Raw genomic sequence first — 12,388 nt, forward strand, 5'->3', positions numbered from 1 at the left:
AAAAAAGTATCATTTGCCTATTTCTGTTTTTTTGTTTTTTGTTTTGTTTTGTTTTTTTTTAGGGAGACAAATATGGCGTTGAGAATATAAAGCCAAAAGCCAAAAAATGTCTCCCCATTAAGGCAGAAAATGCACTATCCTCATAAGCTTTTCAGTCTTTCTAACTGTCCCTTGTGTAAGAGGAGTGTCTGTTATGCAATAAAAAAAATACTTTTGATAGTCAAATTTAAGAAAATACTATAGATAGTAAAATAAATGTGAAATAAATATATACATATATACAAATTTATCAAATTTTTAAATAGTTCACACAACTAGAACAGTGTCCACTGACTTTGTGCAATGAACTGTTAAAATGAATGCATACATTTAAAAATATATATCTATAAAGTTTTGATATTCCAGAGGGCATTTAAGAAACATCCAATGTTCATCTAATTATTGTACCTGAGAGCCACCAGAATGGTAACTCTTATTAGAGCACATTAACTGCAGCCTGTGCAGAGAACACAATCTCCCCAAATCCAGATACCCTATCCAAGGATCAAAAATAAATTTATTCCACTTAGAAACCATCCTAGAGGGCCAGTTGTTCTAGACTTTGACTTATAAAGAACAAGTAACTTGGGATCATTCCTTGGTGTTTCAATATAGGTACTTTAATTAAGTTGAAAGTTTATTGTAGACAGGTCTGACTAACCCACCATGAAAGGCATGCTTCCTATAGTTTAGAAAGGCAGGGAGGTGCTGAAATTTTGATCTGGGCATGGTATACTAGTGTAGAGATTAGTCCAGTAATGAGATGAGAATCATGAAGAGTGGTCTTCAGTAGGAATAGTTGACAGAATGGGAAGGGGCAAAGTCATGTAGCTTCTTCCTTCAACTAGTGGCAAACCAGTCTCCCGGGGATGGGGAGGGATGGTTTAGAGTTCTGGTCAGGTGGCTGAGACAAGCATGTGAAGCCTGTGGCCATAGAACAGTTCCAGTTTCACCCACTCTTCTCAAGAGAATGAATTATCTCTTAAAGACAATGACATAAACACTTTGGCTCCAGATAATATATTTTTTAGATGCAATAGAGCAAAATTATACCATTTAGGCTACTTTATGTTTTGAGTGGATGTGGTAACATTGTTTCAGAGAGTGACAATACATTCAACTTCTAAAAACCTAAAGAGCAAATGAGCTTCTGAAATTCAATACTTGAGGAGTTAGTTACCAGTAAAGACTGTTGGTGTCTGCATCGGATAAAGATTCAAATTCTGGGCCAGTCACGTCTTAACTATCTAATCTTGAACAAGTTCAATTCTAAGAAGTTCCAGAAATAAAGCCTTAAGTCTCTCATCTATAAAACAAAGATGGTAATAATGGCACCTACTTCATAGGATTAAATGAGCAAATCATGAGATGCCAAAAATAGTGCCTGGCAATCAAAAATGTGTTTTTAAACAGCTCTTGGGATTATTATCATATTTTTAGTTTGAAACTGGCTATGTTAAAATTAGTTTATGGGTTGATGTTAGTTTTCACTGGAATGTTATCTATGTTCAAATGTTTTAGACAACTCTTACACCAAGTGAAAGCATTTTGATAGTTGTAGTTGGTTCCAGAGAACCATATGGTCATAAATCAAAAAATCAAGATGAATACAAAGGCGCCAAAGTACTATATATAACTCTTTATTTCTTAAAGGCACGCCTTCTGTAATTTTTAGAAATCAAACACAAATATCAGAACTGGAGAAATTTATTTTAGTTCACTAGGTGTTTACTGATGAGGAACAAAGCACACAGTCTGGACTAGGGATAAGATCACAGGATTCACTGTCCTACGAGCTCCACCACTTGCTGTATGACCTTGGATCGCTCTGGGATTTTATTTTCCACATTTGCAAAATGAAGCAGCTGAACTCAACTATCTTATAAAGTCTATTATTTTTTCAGGTCCTACTTTTCTACTTTTTGACAATTATGTAAAACTGATTTTGTTAGCTCTTTTAAAGCTGTGATAAAATACATGTTGTTAATAATAAAAGATAATGGGGGCTGGGCGCTGTGGCTCATGCCTATAATCCCAGCAGTTTGGGAGGCCGAGGTGGGAAAATCATGAGGTCAGGAGATTGAGATCATCCTGGCTAACATGGTGAAACCCTGTCTCTACTAAAAATTAAAAAAAAAAAAAATATATATATATATATATATATATATATATTAGCCGGGCATGGTTCCACACACCTGTAATCCCAGCTACTCAGGGGCGCCCAAGAATCGCTTAAACCCATGAGGTGGAGGTTGCAGGGAGCCACTGCACTCCAGCCTGGGTGACAGAGAGAGATCCCGTCTCAAAAAAAAAATAATAATAAGATAATGGGCAGAATGTAAAAGAAACATTTGACTTGCTTATAAAATGCAACATTCACTTTAAGAAGAGGTGTTTAATGTACTCTTCTTGCTCTTGAAGATTATTTCTCTTCCATTCAACAAGACTGGGGATTTATCAAACTAGCTAGAACATATAAAAGAAGGGATTTACAGAACATGGCATGGGTGACATTAAAGTCATTGAAATAATGTCTGTGAAGGGAAAATGCTTGATAATTGTGCAACTCATTTTAATCAAGGGCTTTTAAAAGCAGCTAGTACAAACATAAACCTTGATGAAGAAGGAGACCCACCCTATCGTTGTATCTGTAGCACCTAAGACTGAAGTAGGCATATAATTGACATTCGGAAACTATGCAATGCTCATTTTCATTATGATCAACCTCATTTTTTAATATGAAAAGTTAACCATATAACAAGTCAAGATACAAATTCCTTGGTAAGTCAACCATGTTTATAAGTCACAATCACTTTCAAGAAAATTTCATTATATTTCTCTGTAGTATTTGAAGTATTTGCCAACCTCCTGAGCTAAATTGTCTTTACCCTGATCCAAATTCTACCATAGTGCACAAGGATATTTAACTGGCATTGTGTATATTATTAGAGGATGAAATTTTCTTTTTTGAGATAAATGTACCTGTCATACCCTTTGTGGAGTGCACTTCGAAAATCAGAAAATAGTGTGTGAACCATTGTGATCTGAAGTGATGATGTTTTGTAATGTGTTCCCCAGTATTTTTGGCAGTAACCAACTCTGCCAGGAACATATGTCCTCTATAGCAGCGGAAGAGTCGCACGGCCTCAGGTCAGGTGTCACCTTTCCTTATCAGTCTTTCACGAATGTTTGCCTTCCTTTTCAATCAAATCTCATTTTCAAGAGAAAGGCGAGTATAGCAGTTCAACTGATTTCATTCTGTCCTGAGCTGGGTATCATGAGAGAAATAAGGGCTCTGAAGCATTATTTTAAAAAGCCTATAGTTCTTTGTGGTTGTCAACCAGAAGTAACCCAAACTTAAACTTGAGAATTTTGTCATATATTATATAACCTCTTTATAAGGCTTTTTATATTCTCACAAATATCAACATGTAGAAAGCCACCACAATAACTTTTATTATATTTAAATGAACTTGAGTACAGAGTAACAAATTGTTGACTTTTCACAATGGATTTTATATTGTCTCACAAATCTGTGCCCTAAAGCAAAAACATTGCATCCCTCTTTAGAAGTCTATGTGGTTTATCTTCTCTCTTTCTTCTACCTCCTTTCCCATCTGAGTTTCATATACAGGAGTTAAAAACAAGATTCACATCAGAAAAAAATGAGTACTCTGCATCCATGCATGTGGTTTGGAGAGTTGACCTCGTCACTATCACTAGTCCTTTTTAAAAGTGCAGGAAAGAATATAAAATATGTATGGGTATACAGTTGAAAGAATGTCCACAGATCTGTATCAACTTTTGGACAGTCATAATATGGAACAAGATGGAACATTTCTGAAGAGAAAAACAAGAAGAACAGGTTATATCTGAGGAGAGAATGGCACAGAGGTAAATCACAGATGTCTGAGGGAGTAGTACGCTACTTGATAAATGATTAATCTGAAAAAGAAAAAAAAATCTGATGAAGATTTAAAATGATTTCATTTACTCTGATATTTTAAGGCTAAAACTTATATTTTAAAAAACAATTTATAATATTTTCCCATGTTTTACAAACTGAAATACATGAAAATCACAAGTAGTACTGTGATGAGTATAACAGACCTTAATCATCAGAATATAAAATGAAACACTGAAAAATATATTTTGAACAAACTGAAGCAAAAAGAAAAAAGAAGAGGTAAAAATCCCTTAGGCAGTATTTACTAAATCAACATTCATTTGATATTAAATCGCTTGATCATGCTACCATTTTGTTCCAATTATTTTTGTTAAACTAAGTGGCAGTGTATTAGTTTCAAGTCGACTGTTTATTATCCATTTAACTTTAACAGCTAATGTTATTTTACCAAAACAAATTCATTACTATAAAGTTTTCTTGGAATTTCTACTTCACTTGACATCTCTAGGAAACCACTTTTAACAGGTCAAGTGACTATTGTGCTCTTAATCAAATGGTGTTTTCATACTTATAAACAATGACTAAAGGTCCTTCTATGCAAAAAAAAAAAAAAAAAAAATACTGTTATGCATTAGCATATCAATTACTACTCAGCAAAACTGCAAGTCTTCCAGAACCTGTTCCATTTAAAGTCAGCATGCTAAAAACATAACAAGTATACATCATATTCAGCCATTGCACATTAACATATCACCACAAGAGTAGTTTTAAAAACATGTCTAATTGCCAATTAATTCATATGTTCTAGACTGCTTTTTAAAAAAGTGCACAGTGCTGTATGCTTTCTAGAAATAACATGTAATATAATATCTAACTATTAGTTATACTAAAGGAAATATAGGATTCTTTTTGGTTTTGTGGCACTCAAAGTTGAACTGGAATGTTTGTTGCAGTCCAATATAATTAAGCAATGACTTATCACAATTAAAGACCACAGTCCACCAAAGTTTCTCTAAATTCGAGGCAAGGAGCAGCTGCTCATGCTCTCTGCTGTCTGGAGTCTGCCTCAGATTCAGGTCTTCTGAAACTGTTTTGAAATATACTTAATATATACCACACTAACACACAGCTTACTGTCAATTGGTAACGCTGATTTAAAGAAGTTATGCCTCTCTTTTAAAAACTGGTATAGTTTATGACTAGATGGAGCATGGCAGTCCGAAAATAAATTCAATTATTTGCATTTTCTAGAAAAACAACTGTAGGAATGACATTTGAGGACTGTCAGTGTACTTAATAGAATAATCTACAAGAATCAAAAAATCCATAATGGTTGACTGACAAACACCTCCAGAATCTAACTGATATTCCCTGAGACATTTTGTTGGCTGACCTCTGAAACATAATAGTACAAGAAATCACAGTCGGAATAATAGCAACAAAATATAAAAAATCTTGTTGACCTATTGGGAGTAAACTATCATTTCCAAGACTGCTTTAAGGATGAACTACATTTAGACAGCAGCATGTTTTTAATGAATCTCTAAGTAAGGTGAAAGATGCACATGTTTAAACGTGGAAATGACAGCATTCCACAGCAAGGGAACTATGCAAGATATTACCAGTGTTTTAAGACCAACCTTCTATTTACTAGTGTGTTTGTTTGTTTGTTTGTTTTGTGTAGTCTGGGAGAAGAACTCTGTTTCTTTTTAGGAATTCCTTGGGTAATCAATGGTTTTATTTAAATTCAATGAAGAGATTGCTTCCTGATTCATCCACTGTCTTCTCTGAAGACTTTCATTTGCTCATGTCCCCAGTACAGCTTCCACCTGTTACCACTGACGTCCTCCCTGTGATTTATCCCAGTCCACAAAGTTAGAGTAGTCTACTTTGTGTAAAGGGTAGTACTTATCCGTTGTTGCTTTTGCCTATTTTTAATGTAGAACCGCTTAATACATTTTTGGGAATGCCAAAGGGGGAAAATATGTTCTAATTCCCTCTCATTCATGACTGAGCAGATGTCAGAATACAACACTAGAGAGAAAATAGTCCGGGACAGAGTGTTTTCAGAGCTGAAGCCACACTTTATTTGGAACCACAACACTACCAGCCACACTATTCAGGACAGTGTCTAAGACATAAATAAAGAGGAGATTATTTCAATACTGAAGAATGTAATAGTTTGGTTTTCATTAGGGTTCATGTTAGAGGAAAAACATTTTAAAATCCTCAAATTCTGCTGCTCCTTAAGTTTGAAGATTCCCAAAGTGGTGGAACCACAGATTGATGACATGTTTGAACTGCAATAGATGTTAAAAAAAACAAAGTAGCCCTTTCTTTACTTTGAATACAATGGAAATCTACAGATTCCCAGTGAAATGCCCAAGGTCACACAGCTAGGTACTGATCCAATAGCCATTGCATAACTGGATGTAATGAGTGTTTTCAAGTATTTGTTAAAAATTGCTCATTCTGCTAATGAGTGCTTTTGCAATGTGTGATCTTTGAAACCATCTTTCCTAAAAGCCAAACAAAGTAGATTTGATTGTACTTAAATTTTTATATGACCATAAGTTTTAATTTTCTAAGGAGGTAATGGTAACCATAATTATCATACAGAAGGGCGGAGAATGCAGACTAAGAAGAAAGGGTGAAGGAACCTATTGTCTAGGGCTGTATGTTTCTATCTTACAAAAAAATGAAGTGTGAGCTGTATCCAAATTTAAAATTGCTTTTTCCCTTCTAAACAACTCTGGAATCCAAAAATAACTTCCTACTACATTATGACACAAGGTAGCTAACTATTTCCACTGAAATTTAAACAACAGCCTAGCGAACATTTTAGAAATAGGGTACCAACTCAGGACAGTATGTTAGGACAGAAAAATATATATATGGGGCCATTTTGTTTGGCAAAATAAGTATCATTCCAATTGTACCCTTTCAGTTGGTGATATAAGTCCTATATTTTGAGATGACTGCTTGCTCCTGATATTCCCATTATAATCATCCTAAACTTAATGTTGCTATCTTCAGTTTCCAGTACAGTCATATATGAACATTAATTTGTTTCATCTGAATGCCATTTAAAGTTTAACATTACATTCAATAATTTTAATTTTGATGAAAGAGCCCTCTCTTTTCTACTTAAAAGGTATAATTTTTTACATTTTAATTAGTGAGGCTGGGGACTCTCTGTGATATGTGACTTCTCACGTAAAGAAACTGTGATCAAATCCATTAGCTCCCCGGGCCAGATAACATTACAACTACAGACCACAACCTCCTACTGTTAACTGGCCTAAATATGCAGGCAGGGGCCCTGGAAATGAATCACATAGCCTGTAGTGTGCATCTGGTTATCAAACATAGAAAGAAAACTTCTCAAAGTGGATTACAGACTCAATTTCAACCAAGCACAACCTCTGCCATGGGTGAAAGGAATTTTTAAAAAGGGGAAACGAGTTTATAATTAACTAGAAGAAGCCTTTGTAAATTAAAAAGTAAACAAAGTAACAAGGCACAATCTTTCTGAATGATTTATGTAATAACAAAACGGTAAAATTATATCCAGAGAGTTTTTTTATAATTTATTCTTACAAGAAATCTTAGCTGTATCAACTTTAATGTTTAATTTACCCTTGTATTTACCTTGCGCCACGTGTGATTTATGTGACTTCAACAAAAGTCATCAGGTTTCAATAAACACTTTGCAAAATAGCAGAAAAGAGATTCTACCCGAATGAAAATCTATACTATAATCTGAAATGAAGATATGGACAGATGTCTGCATATTCACTTGCACTGGTAATTTTATCTGTGAGACTCGCAGAATAACAAGGGGGAAGTGCTTGCAGGGGTATCTTTCTGCAGAACCAGCAAATCCCCAGAGGAGGCACTCGTGTATTGCTGGTTACAGCTAGATCCTCTCTGCTTGTCAGACGCTGGGGAGATGGTCACACACAAGACTCTGATCACATGTCTTCTTTCCTTGTCCTCAGCTCCCCTTTATCACCCCACCAAGTAGCATCTGATTCCTTCATCCAAGGAAGAAAAAGCTTCCATCTCAATCCCTTTGCAATCAACTAATGCATGTTAGTTATTTTAGAAGTTCCTGAAACTTCCAATTTAAGCTAAGGCTATGAAGCCTTCCAATCAAGTTAAAGACATTTGTGTGTGTGTAAAAGAGAGAGAACCGTGATGTGATACAAGCTATCAAAGCAATAAATGTAAAACCTTATAAAACCCAGGAAGATTGGAATCATTCAGCAATAAATATCCACAGCACAGAACAATTTGTGAGTTTAGTATTTTATAAAGTATTTCCGAAAGATCCGACAAAAAAAAGTATTTGCTCAACACAAAAATGTATTCACTTCCTCATATCAGTACACACTCTGAGGAGTTTATATCAGCTTTGCCACCAAAAAAGCAAAATGCTGAATAACAGGGAAACCAGTAAAGAAACAGTGCCCAAGGCGAGACAGTCATTTGATTTTTAGGCCAAGGAAGGCTGAACAGTGGCCAACTCCGCGTGCTCTCCACCCTCTCTTCTTCATTGGACACTAAACACTAGAGTCAATTCAAGGGTAAATTGCAGTAATATAGATGCTTTACAATTATCCTTTTATAAGAAAGGAAAAAGCTCTGTGCTATTAAATCAATAAAAGAAGACTTAAGAAGAGTTGTGAGTCTGTCAAGTGATTGTTAACACAATTCTAATGACCTCTTGCAGCCCTTAATTACAATAATATCTCACGTTGTAAATGCACAATGCCCTTTTATTAAAGCTGCAAACCTTAATAGCTTTTAGCAGGGTGATGGTCTGTGCCACTAAGTATTGTTTTCTTTATTTTTCTTTCCTCAGACAGACTCGGCTAGCTTTCCCAGATAAGACTATTAACGTTGGATGTTACCTAATTGCTCTGCTGCCCCACTCCATATTAAACACTAACACAGAAGCAAGACTTTCACAAAGTTGCCAGTCTTCCTACCTGCCTCAATTCTTTTGCATTTTAATTCATACTGTTCCAAATAGCCTTAAAAAGAAAGAAAAGGATTCTTCATGCATTTCCCCTTGACATATAGTAACAAGAAAATATCTTAGGTAAATCAAACTCTAACTAGTTCGTTAGGAAAGAAGTAATTCTTGGTGAGTTACTGAAAGCTTCAAATGTAATTTTTTTTTTCTTAGCTCTTTTCTCCCCTAACAATTTGCCTTTATTAAGACACTCTTAAAACTATTTAGATATTGTGTCTATGCAAACTTCCTTTAGCAAAAGACTGCTACTGCTCCTAAACTCTTAAAATACACATATTTTGTGTGAGGTGTTACCTGCTTTTAAAAATACATACCATACTTGTCACTTGGCAAGGGCCATATATTAACAAGTCACTTACATTTTTCGTGGTTTTTTTTTTTTTTTTTGGTATAAAGTTCTGTTTATCTACTTCTCTATGAAAAATGATCTGAACACCTGTCTGGTAGTTACAGAAATTACGAGGACAAGTCTTACATAAAGGTCTCACTTAATAAACGATCTAGTAGAGGCAAGATATTTATTGCAAAGCAAAAGATGTTATAAGTACATTCCTAGTTCAGTTTACAGATCTCCAAAGCCTTGATACACCCAATCCTTGATGGTTTCTCAACAGCTTGCCATTTGCCCAGTGCTGGGTGAACTCATTGCCAATCTTTACTCACCTGAACTATGACATTTAAGAAATCCGTAGGGTTAGCGATCTAAAACGTGAAGTGGTACAGAACAACGGGTCTTTTCTCATTAATCCACACTGGAAGGTTGAATACCAGCAACTAGCAGTGTACCATGCGCACCCATGAAGAAGTCCACCATGCCTTCAGAGAAGCAGGGCGCCCTTTTCCCAGCGCACACTTAAGGTACTGCCAGGCGAAGGGGACGCAGGATGCAGATGAACCAGATCAGCAGAATACTAATTACAGAGGAAAAAAGCAAGGCACCCCGAAGTGAGCTCCACCTTCACGAAAGGTAAAAGGTGTCTAGAGCGGATGGTTCAAAGGACTCCTGCCCACAGCGGCGCATACCCCCTTCCAGCCTCAGACCTCTGCAGAACCCGGCGGCACAGCCGGCGCGGAGTTGTGCCCCCATCAGTCCGAGGTCGAGGGAGGAGCCTGCTTGTGTTCCTCTTTGAGGAGAGTGCTCCAGCCTGCCCATGTTTGCCGCTGCACCTGGAGAGTGCCGGGATTTGCTCTTACCCTCAACTACTACTCCTCGTGTCGCACCTGGTGTCTGTCAACACCCGCTTTCCGGGCCAAACGCCCCCGGCTCCGTCCACAAGCCTGTCTTGCCTTGCAGAGCCACGTCTCACGGCAACACGCAGTAACTTGGGGACGCCAAGGGAAACTCCGGCACGGACATCCCCGCCCGCTCTCCGCTCACTGATTAGTCCTGCTTCCAAAGGCGCACAGCAAGGGCGCACATCTGCCCAGCGGCGCCTCCCCAGCCCCGCGCAGCCAGGCACACTCACCTGGGGCCTCGCTGCCCTCCCCGCGGCGTCAGACGCCAGGGACCCGGGCGTGTGCATCCGAAAGGACGTGCGCTCCGCTGCCGGGCTCCCGCGGGCTCTTGGGGACCCAGTGCGCGCAGCTCCGCGCGCGGGGCAGACTGGAGGCACCGGCTCGACACCCGCTCGGGCCCGCCCGGCACGGGCTCCTCCTCCAATCACAGCCCACTCCGCGGCGCGCGGGGACCCTGCCCCGGCCTCGGGCGCCCGGGGCCCGCTGTCTCCGCTCGCTGAAAGGGGCCCCTCCGCCTCGCCCGGGCGGCTGAGACGCAAGGTCCGGAGCCAGCGGGAGCGCGCGGCCGGAGAGAGGGCGAGAGGGCGCGCGGGAGAGCAGCAGAGAGCGCGCTGGAGCCGGGGCCGAAGAGGGAGGAGAAGAGGGCGACGGTGGTGGGCGGCGGGCGCCCGCTGTCAGTGCCGTCGGAGGCCGGCCCGGGGAACCACTGAGACTTGCGCGCCTCCCAGAGACCCGGTTGGGGCTACTGGAAATGAACGCGAAGACGGAGCCGCTCGGCCGCCACGCGCGCACACACACACGCGCGCACCCTCGCGCACCCTCCTCCACCTCCCGCCTGACAGATCTGTACAGATGGATTCCTTCGCAGGAAAATAAAGAAGAGGGGTGAAAGTAGGAGGGGCTGCAGCCCATCCATCTCTCCGCGAGGCATTTGCATCTGAAAGCACGGAGCTGGAGGAGAGTTTTGAGGGTATTTTCAAGCTGCCCCCCTAACACCCACCTTAGCCTGTCGTGAAAGCCGTGATCAATTGAGCTCCTGAGGCAGGAAGGCAAAGTCATAAAACTAATCAGAACTTACAGTTTTCTTGCTTGATAGTTTTGCCCTTTCAATCTCCTCGGACTGCCCTAGTTCTATTTTTTTTTTTTTTTTTTTTCTTGCAGACAATTTTCTCTCCAGCTGGGCTCTCTAATGCAAAACTTCCAAAGTGTATGATTTACTCGCAGGGCGGGGCAGAGGACCCTTGCAAGGTGTGGAAGGAAGGAAAAAAGGAAGGAAGGGGATCTGGTCTTTTCTTTAGAGCACGGTGCAGTCCCTGGAGTTGAGCTCGCTTTGTTTTCCCCTGCTCTGGTGCTCGTTTTAATCTGATGACTGGGTGTTCTGTCATAGGGGTGAGGAGGGGGAAGAGATCATTTCCAACTACGTTCGTTTCATTTTTCTCACTCTACCAATGGAAAGTGTCCTCTCTCTGTTACGCACTTACTCTTACTTAACCTTAGCAGTAATTCTTCGAATACCAGTTACATGGGCTTGTACTTGTCCGTGCTATTATCTCTGATTTCTTGTGCAGTCAAGCACACTTTTCTGTCCCCAGTCCAGCCTCTCCTGGTCATTTAACTGGCACCATGCCTCCCCCAGCTCGCCCTTTCAATTTAGTCAATGTTTAAAACCAAATTCTATGCTAATAATTCTAACAGCAATTTTGGACTCCTATTAAGTTCCAGATACCATCCTATGTTGTTTACTTAACATTATGCATTTTAAAAGTTCTGACTACAACCCCAAAACTCCCCAGATCCAGGGCTGCTTGGATGACCATTTCATGGTCCATTTCCACTCAGCTGTCAGCCATCACCCAAATTCAAGATGCTTAGAAAAGACCTCTGTATCTTTTCTTAGATATTAGCTTGAATTTTCCCTGTATGTTCTTTTCTGTCAGGGGCACTATCGTTCACCTGGTACCCAGATATCAAACCTTGGCTTCATCTTTGAGCTCTTTGAAATACTTTTCTGTGTTAAAATGCTCAATTATTCTGGCTCATGTAGTACAATCTTTAGATCAACTTTAGATTTTTCTGGTAACGTTACATATATTTGCCTTGTTTTGCCTATGAACTGACTTCTGGGATGAGACTTTTTCTTATAACTGTTCTGAACTAAAAGCTTC

General features: G+C 39.3%; 1 protein-coding gene across 4 annotated transcripts in view; it reads right to left on the reverse strand.

The window, feature by feature from the left end:
* Positions 1-11,288, reverse strand: part of CDH7 (cadherin 7) — a 129,981-nt gene extending 118,693 nt beyond the window's left edge. Inside the window, exon 1 of one of the 4 annotated variants that reach the window (XM_045378317.3) lies at positions 11,224-11,288. The gene's annotated coding sequence lies outside the window, so the exon portion shown is untranslated. Of the gene's footprint in view, positions 1-9,650; positions 10,593-11,223 lie in introns of those variants that run through there. The other 3 variants (XM_005586498.5, XM_045378318.3, XM_015439641.4) reach the window with 3 other exon arrangements.
* Positions 11,289-12,388: the final 1,100 nt, after the last annotated feature.

The sequence above is a fragment of the Macaca fascicularis genome, chromosome 18 (genome assembly GCF_037993035.2).
Source record: "Macaca fascicularis isolate 582-1 chromosome 18, T2T-MFA8v1.1".
Taxonomy (NCBI): domain Eukaryota; kingdom Metazoa; phylum Chordata; class Mammalia; order Primates; family Cercopithecidae; genus Macaca; species Macaca fascicularis.